Consider the following 17,281-nt stretch of genomic DNA (forward strand, 5'->3'; position numbering starts at 1 on the left):
AGAGTGGCTCCAGCAAATCCCAGGAACAACATCTGAAGCCTCAGTCCAGAAGAGCGCAGTCCTAGGAACATCGAAGATACTGCGCAGAACCCTCAAACTCCCAGGCCTCTGGTAGAGGACCCGAGCTTGAGGATGACATGGATACCACCCCCCCCCCCCCCCCCCCCCCCCCCCACCGGGGGTGAGAAGGAGATTTTTTATATATATATATATATATATACACAATGTATGTGTACATGCATGCACACACATACATACACGCACACACACACACACATACATACACACATTCAGCTCAAGTATATTGGCATATTGTGCATAATTGGCAGCATTCAGTGATAAGGTGACATTTGTATTGACAGTGCAAAAAGACATGATGCAATACACACACACACACACACACACACACACACAAAGTTACCTTTTAAACAGTTCACAAGTAGGCCAGTTCTCAAAGCACCAGTTCCTCAGTGCAGACTGGAGTTGAGTATGGTGACTGCTTTAGGAAAGAAGCTGTCCCTGAGTCTGTTTGTTCTGGCCGGTATGGACCTGTATTGCCTGCCAGAGGGTAGCAGGTTGAACAGATGGAAGCCAGGGTGGGTGATGTCCCTTATGATGTTTTTTGCTCTGTTCAGACATCGAGAGTTGTAGATGTCAGTTAAGGAAGGCAGAGGGCAGCCGATGATCCTTTGTGCAGTGTTGGTCACCCTCTGCAGCCTCTTCCTGTCAGCCACTGTGCAGCTAGAGTGCTACACTGACACTGCGTAGGTCAGCAGACTCTCTAAGGTGGAGTGGTAGAAGGTCACCAGCAGGCTTGTGCTCAGTTGCTCCCTCTTGAGCACTCTGAGGTAGTGTAGCCGCTGCTGGGCCTTCTTGACCAGGGCTGACGTGTTGGTTGACCAGGAGAGGTCAGCAGAGATGTGGACACCCAGGAATTTGAAGGTCTGCACTCGCTCAACACACTCTCCGTTGGTATACAGGGGGGCAGGGGTAGCGCTGTTCTGCCGGAAGTCCAGGATGAGTTCCTTTGTCTTAGAGATGTTCAGTGCTAAGTTGTTGGTTGCACACCACCTCTCCAGGTTCAGGACCTCATCTCTGTAGGCCTCCTCGTTCCCCCCTGTTATCATCCCCACCACTGTTGTGTTGTCAGCGAATTTGACGATGATGTTCTCTGGGTGGATTGCGCTGCAGTCGTATGTGTAGAGCGAGTACAGGAGTGGGCTCAGCACGCAGCCCTGCGGTGAGCCAGTGCTGAGGGTGCGGGCAGATGAAAGGTGGCGGCCCAGCTTCACCTGTTGGGGTCGGTTGATTAAAAAGTCTTTGATCCAGGAGCAGGTGGATGATGGGAGTCCCAGGCTGGTTAGCTTGGGGATCAGGATGTCCAGTATTATGATGTTGAAAGCTGAGCTGTAGTCGATGAAGAGCATTCTGACATAGCTCCCTTGTCTCTCCAGATGGCTCAGCACAGAGTGGAGAGCAGTGGCTATTGCATCCTCAGTCGATCTGTTAGGCCTGTATGCAAACTGGTGGGGATCCAGGGTGGGGGGGAAGACAGGTTTTTATGTGGTGCAAGACCAGTTTCTCAAAGCACTTCGTTATGACGGGGGTGAGTGCTACGGGGCGGTAGTCGTTGAGGCTGGCTGTGGGTGACTTTTTGGGGACCGGGATGATGGTGGCAGACTTCAAACAGGTCGGGACGATGGCTTGTTCCAGTGACCTGTTGAAGATGTCCGTGAAGACCTGTGCAAGTTGGTCAGCACAGGCCTTGAGCACCTTCCCTGGTACGCCATCCGGGCCAGTTGCCTTCCTGGGGTTTACAGCCCGGAGCACCCGTCTCACATCCTCAGGCTCGACCTTCAGAATGAGCGGGGGAGTGCCAGTGATTGCTGTCAGTTGAAGTGGGGGTTGGGGTGAAGTGCTGGGGGGAGGTGTGAGCTGTAGTGGGAGCTGGGGAGATGGTCCGGGGGGTGGTTTGGCTGTGTGCTGCGCCTGAGCTTCAAAGCGGGCGAAGAAGCTGTTCAGCTCCTCCGCAAGTGCCGCATCTGAGTCCCCGGCTGACACAGCACAGCCCCTGTAGTTTGTTATTGCCTGAATGCCCTGCCACAGCTGCCTGGGGCTTGTCAGCTGCTCCTCAATCCTTCCCCTGTGGTCCGCTTTGGCTGCACTGATGCCTTTCTTCAGGTCGGCCCGAGTCCTACTGTATAGCGCTCGGTCGCCGGATCTGAAGGCTGCATCCCGGGCACGTAGGAGTGCACGGACCTGGCCGGTCATCCATGGTTTCTCATTCGGGAACACCTGAATGGTCTTTACCACGGTGACCGTGTCAATGCAGTGCTTGATGTAAGCTAGCACTGCATCCGTGTATGTGGCCAGGTCCTTGTGATGGAAAACTTCCCACTGAAAGCAGTCCTGGAGTCGGGGGAGGGCGTCGTCAGGCCAGGTGGTAATTGTCCGTCTTTGTGGCTTTGATTGCCGGCTGAGGGGGGTGTATGCGGGGGGTAGGAACAGGGAGAGATGGTCAGATTGTCCGAGGTGGGGGAGGGGAATAGCTCTGTAGGCATGTTTAAGGTTGGAATAAACATGGTCCAGATTATTTACTCCCCTCGTTGCACACTTCACATGTTGGTAAAATTTAGGCAACACCGTTTTGAGGTTTGCCTTATTGAAGTCTCCTGCAATGATGTGCGCACCGTTTGGGTAGGCTCGCTGGTGGTTGTTAATGTTGTTTGCGAGCAGAGAGAGAGCGGTTTTGACGTTAGCGTCCGGTGGTATGTAGACTGCAGTGATGATAACAGCTGCTAGCTCCCTCGGCAGAAAGAAGGGTCTGCATCTTACAGACATGAACTCTAGGTCAGGAGAACAATGCTTGTCTAAGACTGTACTGTTGTTGCACCAACCTTCATTCACGTAAACGCAGAGCCCCCCTCCTCTGTTTTTCCCGGAGTCGCTATCAGGGTCTCCGCGGATCCTTAAAAAGTCTTAAAGTCTTATTTTTAATATGTGTTTTTTAAGGTCTTAAAAAGCATTATATTTCGCTATTTTTTGAGCTATGGTATTAAATTTCACATGGGAGGTATTAAATTTCATCCGGGTAGCCTACGGTAAATGAAAAAAAAAAACATATGTCTGGATTTTTTTTCCGCGCTAACGTTATTTATTCAACCAGCGTCGTTTGTTATCAAGATGCTGAACAAGTAGCACAAGAGCCGTTGTGTGTCTAGCACTAGTTCTAATAGCGCAGGAACCACGCCACAGGGGGCAGTGTGTTCTTTTATCCATGTAGTAGAACCATTGAGAGTAGAGCAGACGAGGAAGAAGTGGTTGAACTTGAACATGAGCGGAGATGGGGAAGTGTAAGTTTAGTAACAAGTGGCTTGAGGAGCCAAAATACAAAAGTTGGCTAACAACAGCAACTTCAGAATATGAAGCGAGATGTAAGGTATGTCGGAAAGACATCAAGTTAACAACAATGGGCTGTAAAGCCCTTGACGCTCACTCGAAAGGGGAAACGCATATGCGCTATGCTGCTAGTTGGGCAACAACAGTCCCCATGCCAATGTTCGCCTCTACGGTCACAAAAAGTGCAACGCCAGCTTTAGCGTCTCCGGCAGCGCTCGAAACTAACGGTGTCCCGACGTCCCGGGACCATAAAAAATGTCATCGGGACACAAAATTATTATATCTGGGACAATCCCGGGACAATGGGAAAAAATAGATCTAGAAAAAAAGTTCTACATTAATATTATTTACAAAGCCGTAAACCATACGTAGACATTCACCTAATTTGTCAATTTTAATTTTAAAACGTTAACAGCGAAAAATACATAGTAGCTACACTTTCGATGCACCTGCATCCGTAGGCTACAGAGCAACGCATTCTGTTCTAGAATCTTCGGCCGGAGTCCGCATTATATGGACTTGGAATGGAATTGCTACCGCACACGCTGCGCCGACTCTTGCCAGAACAAAAATGCTGAAGTGGTTGAAGCGGACCGACCGCGGGGAAGAAACTGAAAGCCCAGACATAACGTCTCCGGGACCTTCAGGATCCAAAGTGTCATCGCCTGGTCTGCAGGCAACGCTAGCAACTGAATGAACTTAATGAACACTGTTAGACACGTTATAAAATACAACAGGAATGATGTGGCTGGATAACGGAAAAAATGGATAAAATGGATAACGGAAAGTTCATAAAATGGATAACGGAAAGTTCATAAAAATGGATAACGGTAATGGATAACGGAAAGTTCATAAAATGGATAACGGTAATGGTGAAAATTATAAGTTGGCCTTATAAGTGCCAACAGATATTCAAGGTATAAGTAGATGAAATGAACATAAAAGGGGTCTTATTTTCAACTAAAGTGTACTGCAGATGTAGGGAGTTGAAACATTTTCTGAATGAGCTAGTTGGCCCCTTTAAATAAACGGGTATCTATTCATACAGTGAGATCGCCAAAGTTTAATAAACTGAAAATGCAATAACTGTAATTTTGAAGTAGATGATGTATAGGACATGTGTCGCTTGTGTCTTGTGACTTATTGTAAAAATGATATAAAGGGTTCAAAATCGCATAGTTACAAATATAATAGTAACTTCATATGATAATATTAACCACTGGTTATTTCAGAGAGGAAAAAAATGGGGACACTATTGCTTCCATTCGGGACAATACAACACAGAATTCGGGACCACTGGGGGACACAAAGAAAAAAAGTTAATTTCGAGCCCTGGTCTCCGGGTCCCAGCACAAGTGCTTTCGCGGCATTCGCCCCAACCGCTACGCTGAAGGCAGAAATACTGTGGGTTCTGCAGAAGATGCACTTATTTATTTAAAAAAAATGCTTTGAACTTAACCTAGAGTGTGCTTTTTTTTTTTTTTACTGTACGTATTTGTTCCGCGGTAGTGGTCTTATTTTTTATACTCAGTGGTCTTAAAATGGTCTTAAAAAGTATTATTTTTGCTGGTCAGAAATGTGCAGAGACCCTGGCTATTCCTATAGACAAGAATGGGTTAACATTCCTATCCCTAAACTTGAGCAACTTGTCTCCTCAGTCCCCAGACGTTTACAGACTGTTGTAAAGAGAAAAGGGGATGTCTCACAGTGGTAAACATGGCCTTGTCCCAACTTTTTTGAGACGTGTTGTCATGAAATTTAAAAATCACCTAATTTTTCTCTTTAAATGATACATTTTCTCAGTTTCAACATTTGATATGTCATTTATGTTCTATTCTGAATAAAGTATGGAATTTTGAAACTTCCACATCATTGCATTCCGTTTTTATTTACAATTTGTACTTTGTCCCAACTTTTTTGGAATCAGGGTTATTATTTTTTTAAGATTATTGGCATCTCAGCTTTGTGACCGTGATTAAGTAGAAAGAGTGAGGAAAGGCAGGGGAGAGAGGGGATGATATGCAGCAAATGGTCCTGGGCTGGATTCAAACCCTGATCTGCTGCGGTAAGGTCTTGTTATGACACATTTCACCTTGATCAAAACATTGCAGCTCCTGAATATTACAATTTGCCATTTTGTGATGTCTATAATTGTTTTGTTTTGCTCACGGTGCGTGGCCAGTCAATGAACTTGAATTCAGCTAATGAAAGTGTGAAACCACTAAAGAAAACGTGGAACTAAACTTGAATTGAAAAGGAATAAAGAACCACAAAGAGTTATTACGATCTACTGCATCTTGATGCCCCCTTTCGGTGGGATAACTGAACAATAATATTTCGATCAATTGTTGAGCCCTAACTTAAATTATGTTGGAGTATTTACATATCATTCTGTCATTTATTTCCTTTCTTTAACTTTTGTCCCTCTTTTCACTCATACCATCTCCTGTCCAATCTCTTGCAATGTCTTTTGTCAGATCACTTTGGAAGATCTTGACAGTGATGATGAGACTCCACAACACCAGAAGGTACAGGTATGCTGTCCAAAACATGTTTATCTTTTTATTTTATTTTCAGTGACCTTTTACTGTAATCTTCTCCCTGTGCTCCTACCTTGTTGTGGTGTTGTACCTTGTCCCATCCTTGACAACCCAAGATGCTACCAAAATTCTCCATCCTTTAAGCATCTTCTTTCTCTATCTTCTCTTTCTCTCGTGTGCTCTTTCTCTTTCTGCCCTGAAGACTACAGACTCCAAACATGACATCAAAGAGCTGGAGGAGAAGGTTAAGGAAAAGGATAAGGAAATAAGGAGGTTGCGTCGGTTAAACCTGCAACTGCAAGAGGGTAGATATTAGGGTGCATCAGTTGCCCCCTAAAAATGAAAAGTTCCTCCGATCATGATTCATTTTTGTTTTTATGTTCCTTTTGGTAAGAAAACACACTGGGTGAAATATTTTGACAAAATTCACAAGTTTAATGGTGGCACCAGGAGCTCAAAGTTATGGAAAAAGCTGCTATTTTATGACTTTTATGCAGGGCTTTGAACCGGTTCAAGGAACGAAAACCGGGAACTTTTTCTATTTCACATGGAACAGAAACGAAACCGGAAACTTTATTATTTATGTTCCGGAACACAAACGCTTATTAAAAATAATGGTAACCGGTTAATACCGGTTTTTATTTCGTTCCTCAAAGTTTCCGTAGCCTACAAATAAGTCATTCTTCTCCTGCGCAAGTTTCTATGACCCGCTGGGATTCACTTCCTGTGTGACATTCACTGACTGAATGGAGAGAGCGGGAGGGTGGACTACTATCACGTCTCCACATCTTAAATAAGAGGTAAATATTGCAGTCTATCGTTATTCAAAAACGTCAATTTCAAACACGATATCAATATATTTGTCCACGTTAACGAGAGGCTCGCGAACATTAAATGATGTTAACCTCTGTTAGCCTATCAATGCATAGGGCCTGACTAGCCTTTGGTAACACACTAAATGAATTATCTTTCATTTTTGGCACTTTCTGTTTGTGTAGATGGGAAGACATACTGAGAATCCAAATCCCCAACATTTAAAATAATAATTGTTTTGAATTATTTCTTGTCTTATTTAATGACAGGGTCTCCACGGATCCTTAAAAAGTCTTATTTTTAATATGTGTGTTTTAAGGTCTTAAAAAGCATTATATTTCGCTATTTTTTGAGCTATGGTATTAAATTTCACATGAGAGGTATTAAATTTCATCCAGGTAGCCTACGGTAAATTAAAAAAAAAAAAACTACATGTCTGGATTTTTTTTCCGCGCTAACGTTATTTATTCAACCAGCGTTGTTTATCAAGATGCTGAACAAGTAGCACAAGAGCCGTTGTGTGTCTAGCACTAGTTCTAATAGTGCAGGAACCACGCCACAGGGGGCAGTGTGTTCTTTTATCCATGTAGTAGAACCACTGAGAGTAGAGCAAACGAGGAAGAAGTGGTTGAACTTGAACATGAGCGGAGATGGGGAAGTGTAAGTTTAGTAACAAGTGGCTTGAGGAGCCAAAATACAAAAGTTGGCTAACAACAGCAACTTCAGAATATGAAGCGAGATGTAAGGTATGTCGGAAAGACATCAAGTTAACAACAATGGGCTGTAAAGCCCTTGACGCTCACTCGAAAGGGGAAAAGCATATGCGCTATGCTGCTAGTCGGGCAACAACAGTCCTCATGCCAATGTTCGCCTCTACGGTCACAAAAAGTGCAACGCCAGCTTTAGCGTCTCCGGGTCCCAGCACAAGTGCTTTCGCGGCATTCGCCCCAACCGCTACGCTGAAGGCAGAAATACTGTGGGTTCTGCAGACGATTACCCGACACCACTCATACACTTCAAATGAAGGTGTGGGCGCAGTCTTCCAGGCAATGTTCCCTGATTCCGAGTATGCCAAATCGTTTACTTGTGGGAAAGACAAGACATCGTATCTAGCGCGATTTGGTCTGGCTCCATTTATCAAACGTGAACTTCTGGCTACCGTCAATCAAGGCAGCTTCGTTGTCATGTTTGATGAGTCTATGAATCGAACCACCAAGCGCAAGCAGCTCGACATTCACGTGAGGTATTGGGTGACGGATGAGACTGGTTTTCGAGTGCAGTCCCGGTATCTCGGATCACAGTATATGGGCCACTCAGCTGCTGAGGACTTGCTGGAAAACTTCAAGGTAGGCTTCCACCAACCTAACAAATTAAGATAAGGATAAACGTCTTGTTTTCAGTGTTTCATGTAAATGAGAAATTAATACTGTAATTGGTAAGCAACTTTTGCAACTGTTTGACTTGGTTATGAGGACCTGAGTGAGTGTTTCCTCACTGTTTATGTTCATGGCAGTACCCTACTATTAAAATATCGAGAAGGCAGTTAATGTTCTGTTTTGTTAACTGAAGATCAATTTGTTTCCTCACTGTTTATGCTTACAGCAGTACCCTACTATTAAAATATCGAGAAGGCAGCTAATGTTCTGTTTTGTAAACTGAAGATGCACTTATTTATAAGAGTGATTCCACGCTTATGGGTACTGAAATGGGGACATGAACTTATTTTTAAAAATTCACCTAAAACCATTTCTTTTTTTTACCATCAGGTCACAAAACATGTAATCTTTAATGAATGATATGTTAAAAGATAACTTTAATTTTCTGAGATGTAATAAAAACATATTTATATGCCAAAGTCAGAACGTAACAGAAGTGTTGTGGACATATAGATTCTCAATTTTAACAATGTAGAATTACTTTTTGAAACATAGGAAGGTGATGTTTTAGCAAATATAATTAATAAACATGTGTAGTAGAATAAACATACACATTCTTTCAATAAGATTAACATGGTATATAGCTAGATTGTAATTAATTTGTAACAGACGCGAGATGGACAATCGTAACAGAAGTAATGTAACAGACATCATTTTGGAACTCATAGGATTGACTTTGGCATATAAATATGTTTTTATTACATCTCAGAAAATTAAAGTTATCTTTTAACATATCATTCATTAAAGATTACATGTTTTGTGACCTGATGGTAAAAAAAGAAATGGTTTTAGGTGAATAAGTTCATGTCCCCATTTCAGTACCCATAAGCGTGGAATCACTCATTAAAAAAAATGCTTTGAACTTAACCTAGAGTGTGCTTTTTTTTTTTTACTGTACGTATTTGTTCCGCGGTAGTGGTCTTATTTTTTATACTCAGTGGTCTTAAAATGGTCTTAAAAAGTATTATTTTTGCTGGTCAGAAATGTGCAGAGACCCTGAATGAAGGTTGTAATAGAATTAGCCTACATTTGGCTTAAGCTGGATGAGACAGAGACATAATTTTATAGCCATTTGTTAAACAGCTGACAGGGAACGTAATTAACCGTTCCGGGAACAAAATTTTTTTGTTCTAACCAGTTTGGGAACGTCTATTTAATGGTGGAACCCAAAACCAGAAACGTTAAAATTCCGTTTCTGTTCGGAACGAACCAATAGGAAAAAAATTCTGGTTCAAAGCCCTGCTTTTATGACACAATTTCGATCACTTTTCATGAAACATTATGGCACCTTATAGAGCATACCAAATATCTTAGATACACATTTTAGTACATATTCTAAATATATTATCAAGCACAGTTTGAGTTTTAGCTGTTCATTGAATCATTGTTCAGCTACTTTTAAACAATTCAATTGTATTATGAATCACATTAATGCTTCTCAATCCCTTGCAAAGGTTCTTAACATGATCTCTGGGTCACAAGAAATCAGTAAATGGAGTCCAACATTGTGATTCAAACCTTACGCGAAAACATAAAATAAGCGTTTTTTAGCAAAAAATGAACCTCATGGTGCCACCATTAGACTTTTGAATATGGTCAAAAAATGTTACAGGATGTCTTTATTGGTGAAAAGGAACACCCAAACAAAAATGCATCAGATTTTATGAAAGTGAGGGCAACTGATGCACCCTAGTAGGTATTGCAGTAACTTTTTACCTATTTCCATGACCATTTTGTAATAATACTATATAATAAGTTACACAACTCAGTTGGCAATTTTGAATAGTTAAATGGTCATACCTTCTTTTGATTTAATTGTAGGGCTAGCAGATACAATAAAGAAGGCCATAGAGGCTCAGCTTGCCAACAGCAACAGTCATCTGGCAGCGGAGAAGGTATCACGTACATAGTCAGGAGAAGTAATTTCATTTATTGACCATGTAGTGTTTCGCCATACATTTTATCATGTTTGGGTGGCCTGCCTAAATAAACCCTTTTGCAAGCCCCAACTATATCAGGGTATCCGCAGATCCTTAAAGTCTTAAATTCATGTATCTAAAATTAAGATCTTAAAATGTCAATTCATTTGAAATGTCTTAAATTGGTCTTAAATTAATTACTCAAAGGTCTTAAAATTTTTGGGGCAGGAATATTTTTCTTTTCTTTTTTTTTTTTTTCTCGTGGGACTTTTCTGTTGAGCAAAAGTTTAATTTCACTGAGTCGCGCGCAGACTCCTCCTAACCAAAGATAAATGTTATATATTTTTTGTATTGAGTATAGTGCACTAACGTACACACAAACAGATTGTGCGCTCAAAACACATTACTGTACGTCAAATGAAAACACTACTGCTATCACGCAAGAAGATGATGACATCACAGCGAGGAGATTGAATCCAGATAGCATGTATTCTTCACATATTGTTATGGCATTCTAGAATTACATGTATTCTAATATTATTTCATCTTTGCAGAAGGAATCTGTCCTCACCCTAATGAACCCAACTGCCTTGGATTATGCCCAAAGGTGTGATGGACTCTGTCTTCACTGTGGAGGAGATGGCAACGTGCTCCGTCACGGGGGAAAAAAGGGATTGTGGGGGAAAAAAAAAAGACAGCGGCTTGATGTGGACAAAGTGAAGTCAGTGATTGGTAAGCATGCCAGAATATTGTTTTTGTTGGGCAAAATGGTATTGTATCAGCTTCTTAACTCAAAAAATCTTGCTTGTTTTCAATTTTGTCATTAACAGCCCTAATGCAAAGTAGGGCTGCAACAGTTAATCGATGACTAATCGACTATTGGATTAATTTAAAATACAATTTCATTTAATTTCTTACAGATCATGTCAAAAGTGTTCACAAGGGTGTTGGGGACACTGAAATCAAGGCCTGCATGGCACAAAAATTAAGACATCCAGAGACGAGCAGAGAAGGAAAAATGGTAACCAAGTTATACTGATGATGATTAAAATCCAGTTTTGGATGGCTTCTAGAGGGCCGATTGTATGTCTGCACAGGATTTCTGTCTGTTTATATATTTGACTATGAATGTATAGATTGTTCATCATTTGAGAATAGCAGAACGATGTGGAAATCCAGATAGAAAAGAATTTAACCTTTGACAGAATCGGCTGGTATTCGTACTGCCCTAATCTTTATCTTTCAATCCCAAAACAGGGGACCATCTGGAGGAGACCAAGAAGATGAGGGATGCGACGATGCAGAAGTTACAGAAAAGTTCAAAGTTTGTTTAAAGGAATAGTTTGACATTTTGGGAGTTAGATAAGACTGACACCATTTTCATGTCTGTTAATTAACCCTCCTGTTGTCCAAGGATGGAAGGAGGAAAAGGTGAAGAAGGGAATGAAGGAAAGGAGGAATACTATATATCATGTATTTATGTTTAAGATAAAATAACATGTGTTTTCAATCAGACATACAGTATACTTCATTCATGTTTTGTTCCAGGTATCATGAGATATCAAATCGTTTTATCTTATGTATCGAATCAAATCATTGAGTGGATATTTACGTCCCTACGGAAGTCTGAGACAAAGACTAGTTTTGGAGATATGTTGTTGTAATTCTCTCTGGCCTGTACTGTTATTTATCCATCTGGACTGTTTTGATGTGAGTTGACTAGTTTTGGTTAGGGGCTGTACAGTAGAGATGTCTGCCTTCTCTCTAATATAATGGAACTAGTCACGTGTTCAAAGCACCAAAAATGCATTTGAAAAACTTAAAACCAGTGTCTTTACAAAATCAATGACCCAGTTACCCCCCAAAAATCCACAGATCTTGTTGTGTCATGTTAAATAATCACTGGTGTCAAAGGTTGGGGTTAGGGGTGATGCTAAGTAAATATGCTTTTACTTACTGTACCTTTTTTCCTCTCACACATCTGCCAGCTCGTCCATAACTAGTTTAGATTTGTGTTTTTTTTAAATACTAATACATTTTCTATTGTACAGTACACACACTACAAGCAAGTGTATTTCTGTATGCAAGATTGTACATGGGAGTTATAGGTTTATTTTCCCTGTGCAAATAATGTGATCCCGTGGGTTTCATATGGGATCACATGTGATTCACATAAAATTGGCCCAAAAACACGTTTCCCATGTGCAAATAACATGTTGTCCATGGGTTTCACATGGGGGTAGGCATGGATCTCACATGGGAATTCACGTGATTCACATAAAATTGGGCCAAAACCACATTTTTCCCATGTGCAAAACACATTTTCCACATATTTTATACGTGAAAAAAATCACATGTGAAGTTCATGTGGTTTTTCTGTAAGGGTATATGCAAATATAAAAGAAAACTCAAAAACACAAGTGATTTGATTTGCTGGAGTATATGAGACTGAGGAACTGAAAATAACAGTTTAAATTTGAAAACATTTAATAGGGTTAGTTATGAAATGTACAGTGGTGCTTGAAAGTTTGTGAACCCTTTAGAATTTTTTTTTATATTTCGACATAAATGACCTAAAACATCAGATTTTCACACAAGTCCTAAAAGTAGATAAAGAGAACCCAGTTAAACAAATGAGACAAAAATATTATACTTGGTCATTTATTTATTGAGAAAAATGATCCAATATTACATATCTGTGAGTGGCAAAAGTATGTGAACCTCTAGGATTAGCAGTTAATTTGAAGGTGAAATTAGAGTCAGGTGTTTTCAATCAATGGGATGACAATCAGGTGTGAGTGGGCACCGTTTTATTTAAAGAATGGGGATCTATCAAAGTCTGATCTTCACAACACGTTTGTGGAAGTGTATCATGGCACGAACAAAGGAGATTTCCGACGACCTCAGAAAAAGCGTTGTTGATGCTCATCAGGCTGGAAAAGGTTACAAAACCATCTCTAAAGAAAGAGTTTGGACTCCACCAATCCACAGTCAGACAGACTGTGTACAAATGGAGGAAATTCAAGACCATTGTTACCCTCCCCAGGAGTGGTCGACCAACAAAGATTACTCCAAGAGCAAGGCATGTAATAGTTTGTGAGGTCACAAAGGACCCCAGGGTAACTTCTAAGCAACTGAAGGCCTCTCTTCCGTTGGTTAATGTTCATGAGTCCACCATCAGGAGAAGACTGAACAGCAATGGTGTGCATGGCAGGGTTGCAAGGAGAAAGCCACTGCTCTCCAAAAAGAACATTGCTGCTTGTCTGCAGTTTGCTAAAGATCACGTGGGCAAGCCAGAAGGCTATTGGAAAAATGTTTTGTGGACGGATGAGACCAAAATAGAACTTTTGGGTTTAAGTGAGAAGCGTTATGTTTGGAGAAAGGAAAACACTGCATTCCAGCATAAGACCCTTATCCCATCTGTGAAACATGGTGGTGGTAGTATCATGGTTTGGGCCTGTTTTGCTGCCTCTGGGCTAGGACGGCTTGCCATCATTGATGGTACAATGAATTCTGAATTATACCAGTGAATTCTAAAGGAAAATGTCAGAACATCTGTCCATGAACTGAATCTCAAGAGAAGGTGGGTCATGCAGCGAGACAATGACCCTAAGCACACAAGTCGTTCTACCAAAGAATGGTTGAAGAAGAATAAAGTTAATGTTTTGGAATGGCCAAGTCAAAGGTCTGACCTTTATCCAATCAAAATGCTGTGGAAGGACCTGAAGCGAGCAGTTCATGTGAGGAAACCCACCAACATCCCAGAGTTGAAGCTGTTCTGTACGGAGGAATGGGCTAAAATTCCTCCAAGCCGGTGTGCAGGACTGATCAACAGTTACCGGAAACATTTAGTTGCAGTTATTGCTGCACAAGGGGGTCACACCAGATACTGAAAGCAAAGGTTCACATACTTTTGCCACTCACAGATATGTAATATTGGATCATTTTCCTCAATAAATAAATGACCAAGTATAATATTTTTGTGTTTCATTTGTTTAACTGGGTTCTCTTTATCTACTTTTAGGACTTGTGTGAAAATCTGATGTTTTAGGTCATTTATGTCGAAATATAAAAAAAATTCTAAAGGGTTCACAAACTTTCAAGCACCACTGTACATTTCATAACTAACCCTATTAAATGTTTTCAAATTTAAACTGTTTTATTTTCAGTTCCTCAGTCTCATATACTCCAGCAAATCAAATCACTTGTGTTTTTGAGTTTTCTTTTATATTTGCATATACCCTTACAGAAAAACCACATGAACTTCACATGTGATTTTTTCACGTATGAAATATGTGGAAAATGTGTTTTGCACGTGGGAAACGTGGTTTTGGCCCAATTTTATGTGAATCACGTGAATTCCCATGTGAGATCCATGCCTACCCCCATGTTATGCAGAAACATAGAAAATTCTAAAGGGTTCACAAACTTTCAAGCACCACGGTATCTGGTCAACCTCATGAGGGAACTGTACTGACAATTTGCCACAGGTAACAGGATTGAATTTGAATTTATATTCATCGGAGCTTCATAAAGTGAATCCAGGACAACAAAACCTTTGACATCTGAACGTATGACTCGTCTTCTGGCTGATAAGCTAACTGAATGAAGCTACCTGCTGCCTCACTTCCCCCACCTCAATTAACCAAATGTTTGAACATACCTTCATTCAGTGTCGCCTTCCTGTGGAGGTTCAAGAACCACCTGGTGGAGATAAAATAAAGTGAATGACTGCCAATAAAAGAAACCAACACCGGGGCAGATATGTTTTTGTTAAAATATCATTCATGACCCAATTTAAACAACATTTCATTCCAAAGAGAAAAGTCACTTTTATGGCTGCTAGGTCTTTTTTTTTCCAGTGTAACAATAAGAGAGATCCAAAATTCCCTCATTAAAAAACTATGACACAAATATATCAACAAAATAAAACAAGAATTGTGCCTTTATCCAACATTAACTTTTTTTTTTTTTTTTTTTTGCTCTGAACGTATGTAAATTGGCACATTTCAATAAAAAATATGCCAACAGGGCATTGTCAAGTCATTTTCAGAAAACTTGTCAAACAAATAAAAAATGTTCTCATTGGTTTTGTGGTGATATCATGAAGCTAACAGTGTTAGCGTCATATCACCACAAGCCTGTTCACCTGTAAGGTTAATGGTAACTTGTCCCTCGTTGATAATATTATTCAATTTGCAGTTTCATTAGCCAATTCTAATTTTTGTGGATTTTGATTTTCTTTCATTAGAGCTGTAATTAACAGCAAACACAAAAGCTGATTTTGCTTTTTTTCCATTCTAAGACACTGTTAAAGAACTACTTATTTCAAAAAAAATTTTTTAAAGCTGCACAATGTTACATGACTTATAATACATAGGGCCAAATTACTCAATTCTGATTGGTCAATCAAGGAGGGCTTTTTTTCCTTAACACAGGGCTGTAATTCTGAAATGCTATTGGCTAGTTCATTGCTTAGTTACGGTTACAAAAATTAGCAAATTTTGTCAACAAAATGGCTGACTCTGCTGACTCAGCAATGCCGCGTTTCACTATATTTGACGAAGAAATGATAAACCAATTGAAAGCTGCAAGCGAAAATGAAAATAAAAAAGTATGAATTTTTGGCTTTCCGTGTTTAAGAAACGGGCAACAGAAAGACAAATAAACGACTCTCTAGTGGCGTATGAATGCTGTGAGTTAGACAAGCTGCTATCGCAGTTTTATGCAGAAGTGAGGAAAGAAAATGGGGAAAACTATGAACTAGACTCTCTTAAAGTAATGCAGGCAGCACTGCATCTGCATCTGAGACACGAGAAATATCCGGGATCAATCCTGAAAGATGTTAAAATCCTGTCCAAAATCGTCGTGTCCTGATGAAAGACGCTTTAGAAACCGATTCAAATGTGCAAGAGAGCTCGCGTCCTGACCGGTTCAGAAAACGTTGTGAACTTGAATGGCTTCCGAAGTATGAATTTGGCCCTCTATATTATAAACAAGTAATCGTATGGGGCTGAGTAAAATTAAGGATCAATTTCACTCGTGATTTCAAAGTTTTGAAAATTTCAAAACCACTCGTGAAATTAATCCTTAATTTTACTCGGCCCCATACGATTACTGACACTAATCTCTCATTCTCACTCAGAAAAATCTCCTCCTGAAGATGTTGACTTTCAAACCCTTTATTCCCTCTGTTCTCCTGAGTTCTATAGAAATAATGTTGGAAATGTAAAAAACAGGCCATTCCTTCATCTATGAAAATAACACACAGCTGAATTGACTGCATTACGTTCACACTGTTGAAAGATTTAAACTGCATTATTTACACTTATCTCTGGATGTTGTAATTCAGAAACACACAAGTTTACATCGTCACACTCAATTACAATTACACAACAATAACTAGCCTACAGTTACAGACCGTTTCATCATTTCTCTGCTGCTGATGTCTCTTCCCTTTCCTTTCCTGCTCTGAACGGTCGGTCTGTTTGCAGCTGCAATGAGTTTTTAATCTGGTTCTGTATCCAGTTATTATCATATGATGATGTATTTCCTGACGCGTCTCATGTCAGATCAAACTTTTTATTGCCATCTTCATATGCTTAAGTTGTACTTTAGTGTCTGAGCGTAGTGAAGGTTTCCTTCAGCAGCCTCAGGTGAATAATCCTTTACCGTGCTGTTTCCCAGCCTCGGGGAGCTGCAACTGGAGGCTGCGCCCAAATACCCACAGACAAAGAAACACAGGCCATTTGGTTTTAAATCTCCCATTTTGGGGACATTTTGTGGGACATTGTTGCTGTAAAATGTTCCCACAATGCACTTGGGGCGCAAAAACCTCACAGTGTTTGGTAATGAATGGAAAAGAGTAAAAATAACAAGGTTTGTTTGGTTGAGATTGTGAACAGAAGAAGATTGGCTTGCATTACTTAATTATTCTTGTTGAGAAAAAAACTTTTGTTTCTAACAAACACAAATTGATTGAAGACTAGATATATCTGTGTAAACATGCAAACTTGAATTTTTATTGTTAATATCACAAATTCAAATTATGTTAAATTTACTTCTCAGATGTATTTTTTCAGTGTACACGGCGGACTATCCCTCCCTAATTTTACATTTTATTATCGGGCTGCTAACATTAGGATTATGTTGTATTGGAAGGAACCTTTAATCC

At 40.4% G+C, this 17,281-nt stretch overlaps 1 long non-coding RNA gene across 1 annotated transcript; it reads left to right on the plus strand.

The window, feature by feature from the left end:
- Nucleotides 1–10,721: 10,721 nt before the first annotated feature.
- On the plus strand, nt 10,722–11,606 carry LOC132875437 (uncharacterized). The gene is made up of 3 exons (XR_009651824.1): nt 10,722–10,839; nt 11,028–11,128; nt 11,365–11,606. It is a non-coding gene; the product is annotated as an uncharacterized LOC132875437 (long non-coding RNA).
- The last annotated feature ends 5,675 nt before the right edge of the window (nt 11,607–17,281 follow it).

This window comes from Neoarius graeffei, chromosome 2 (genome assembly GCF_027579695.1).
Source record: "Neoarius graeffei isolate fNeoGra1 chromosome 2, fNeoGra1.pri, whole genome shotgun sequence".
Lineage (NCBI taxonomy): Eukaryota > Metazoa > Chordata > Actinopteri > Siluriformes > Ariidae > Neoarius > Neoarius graeffei.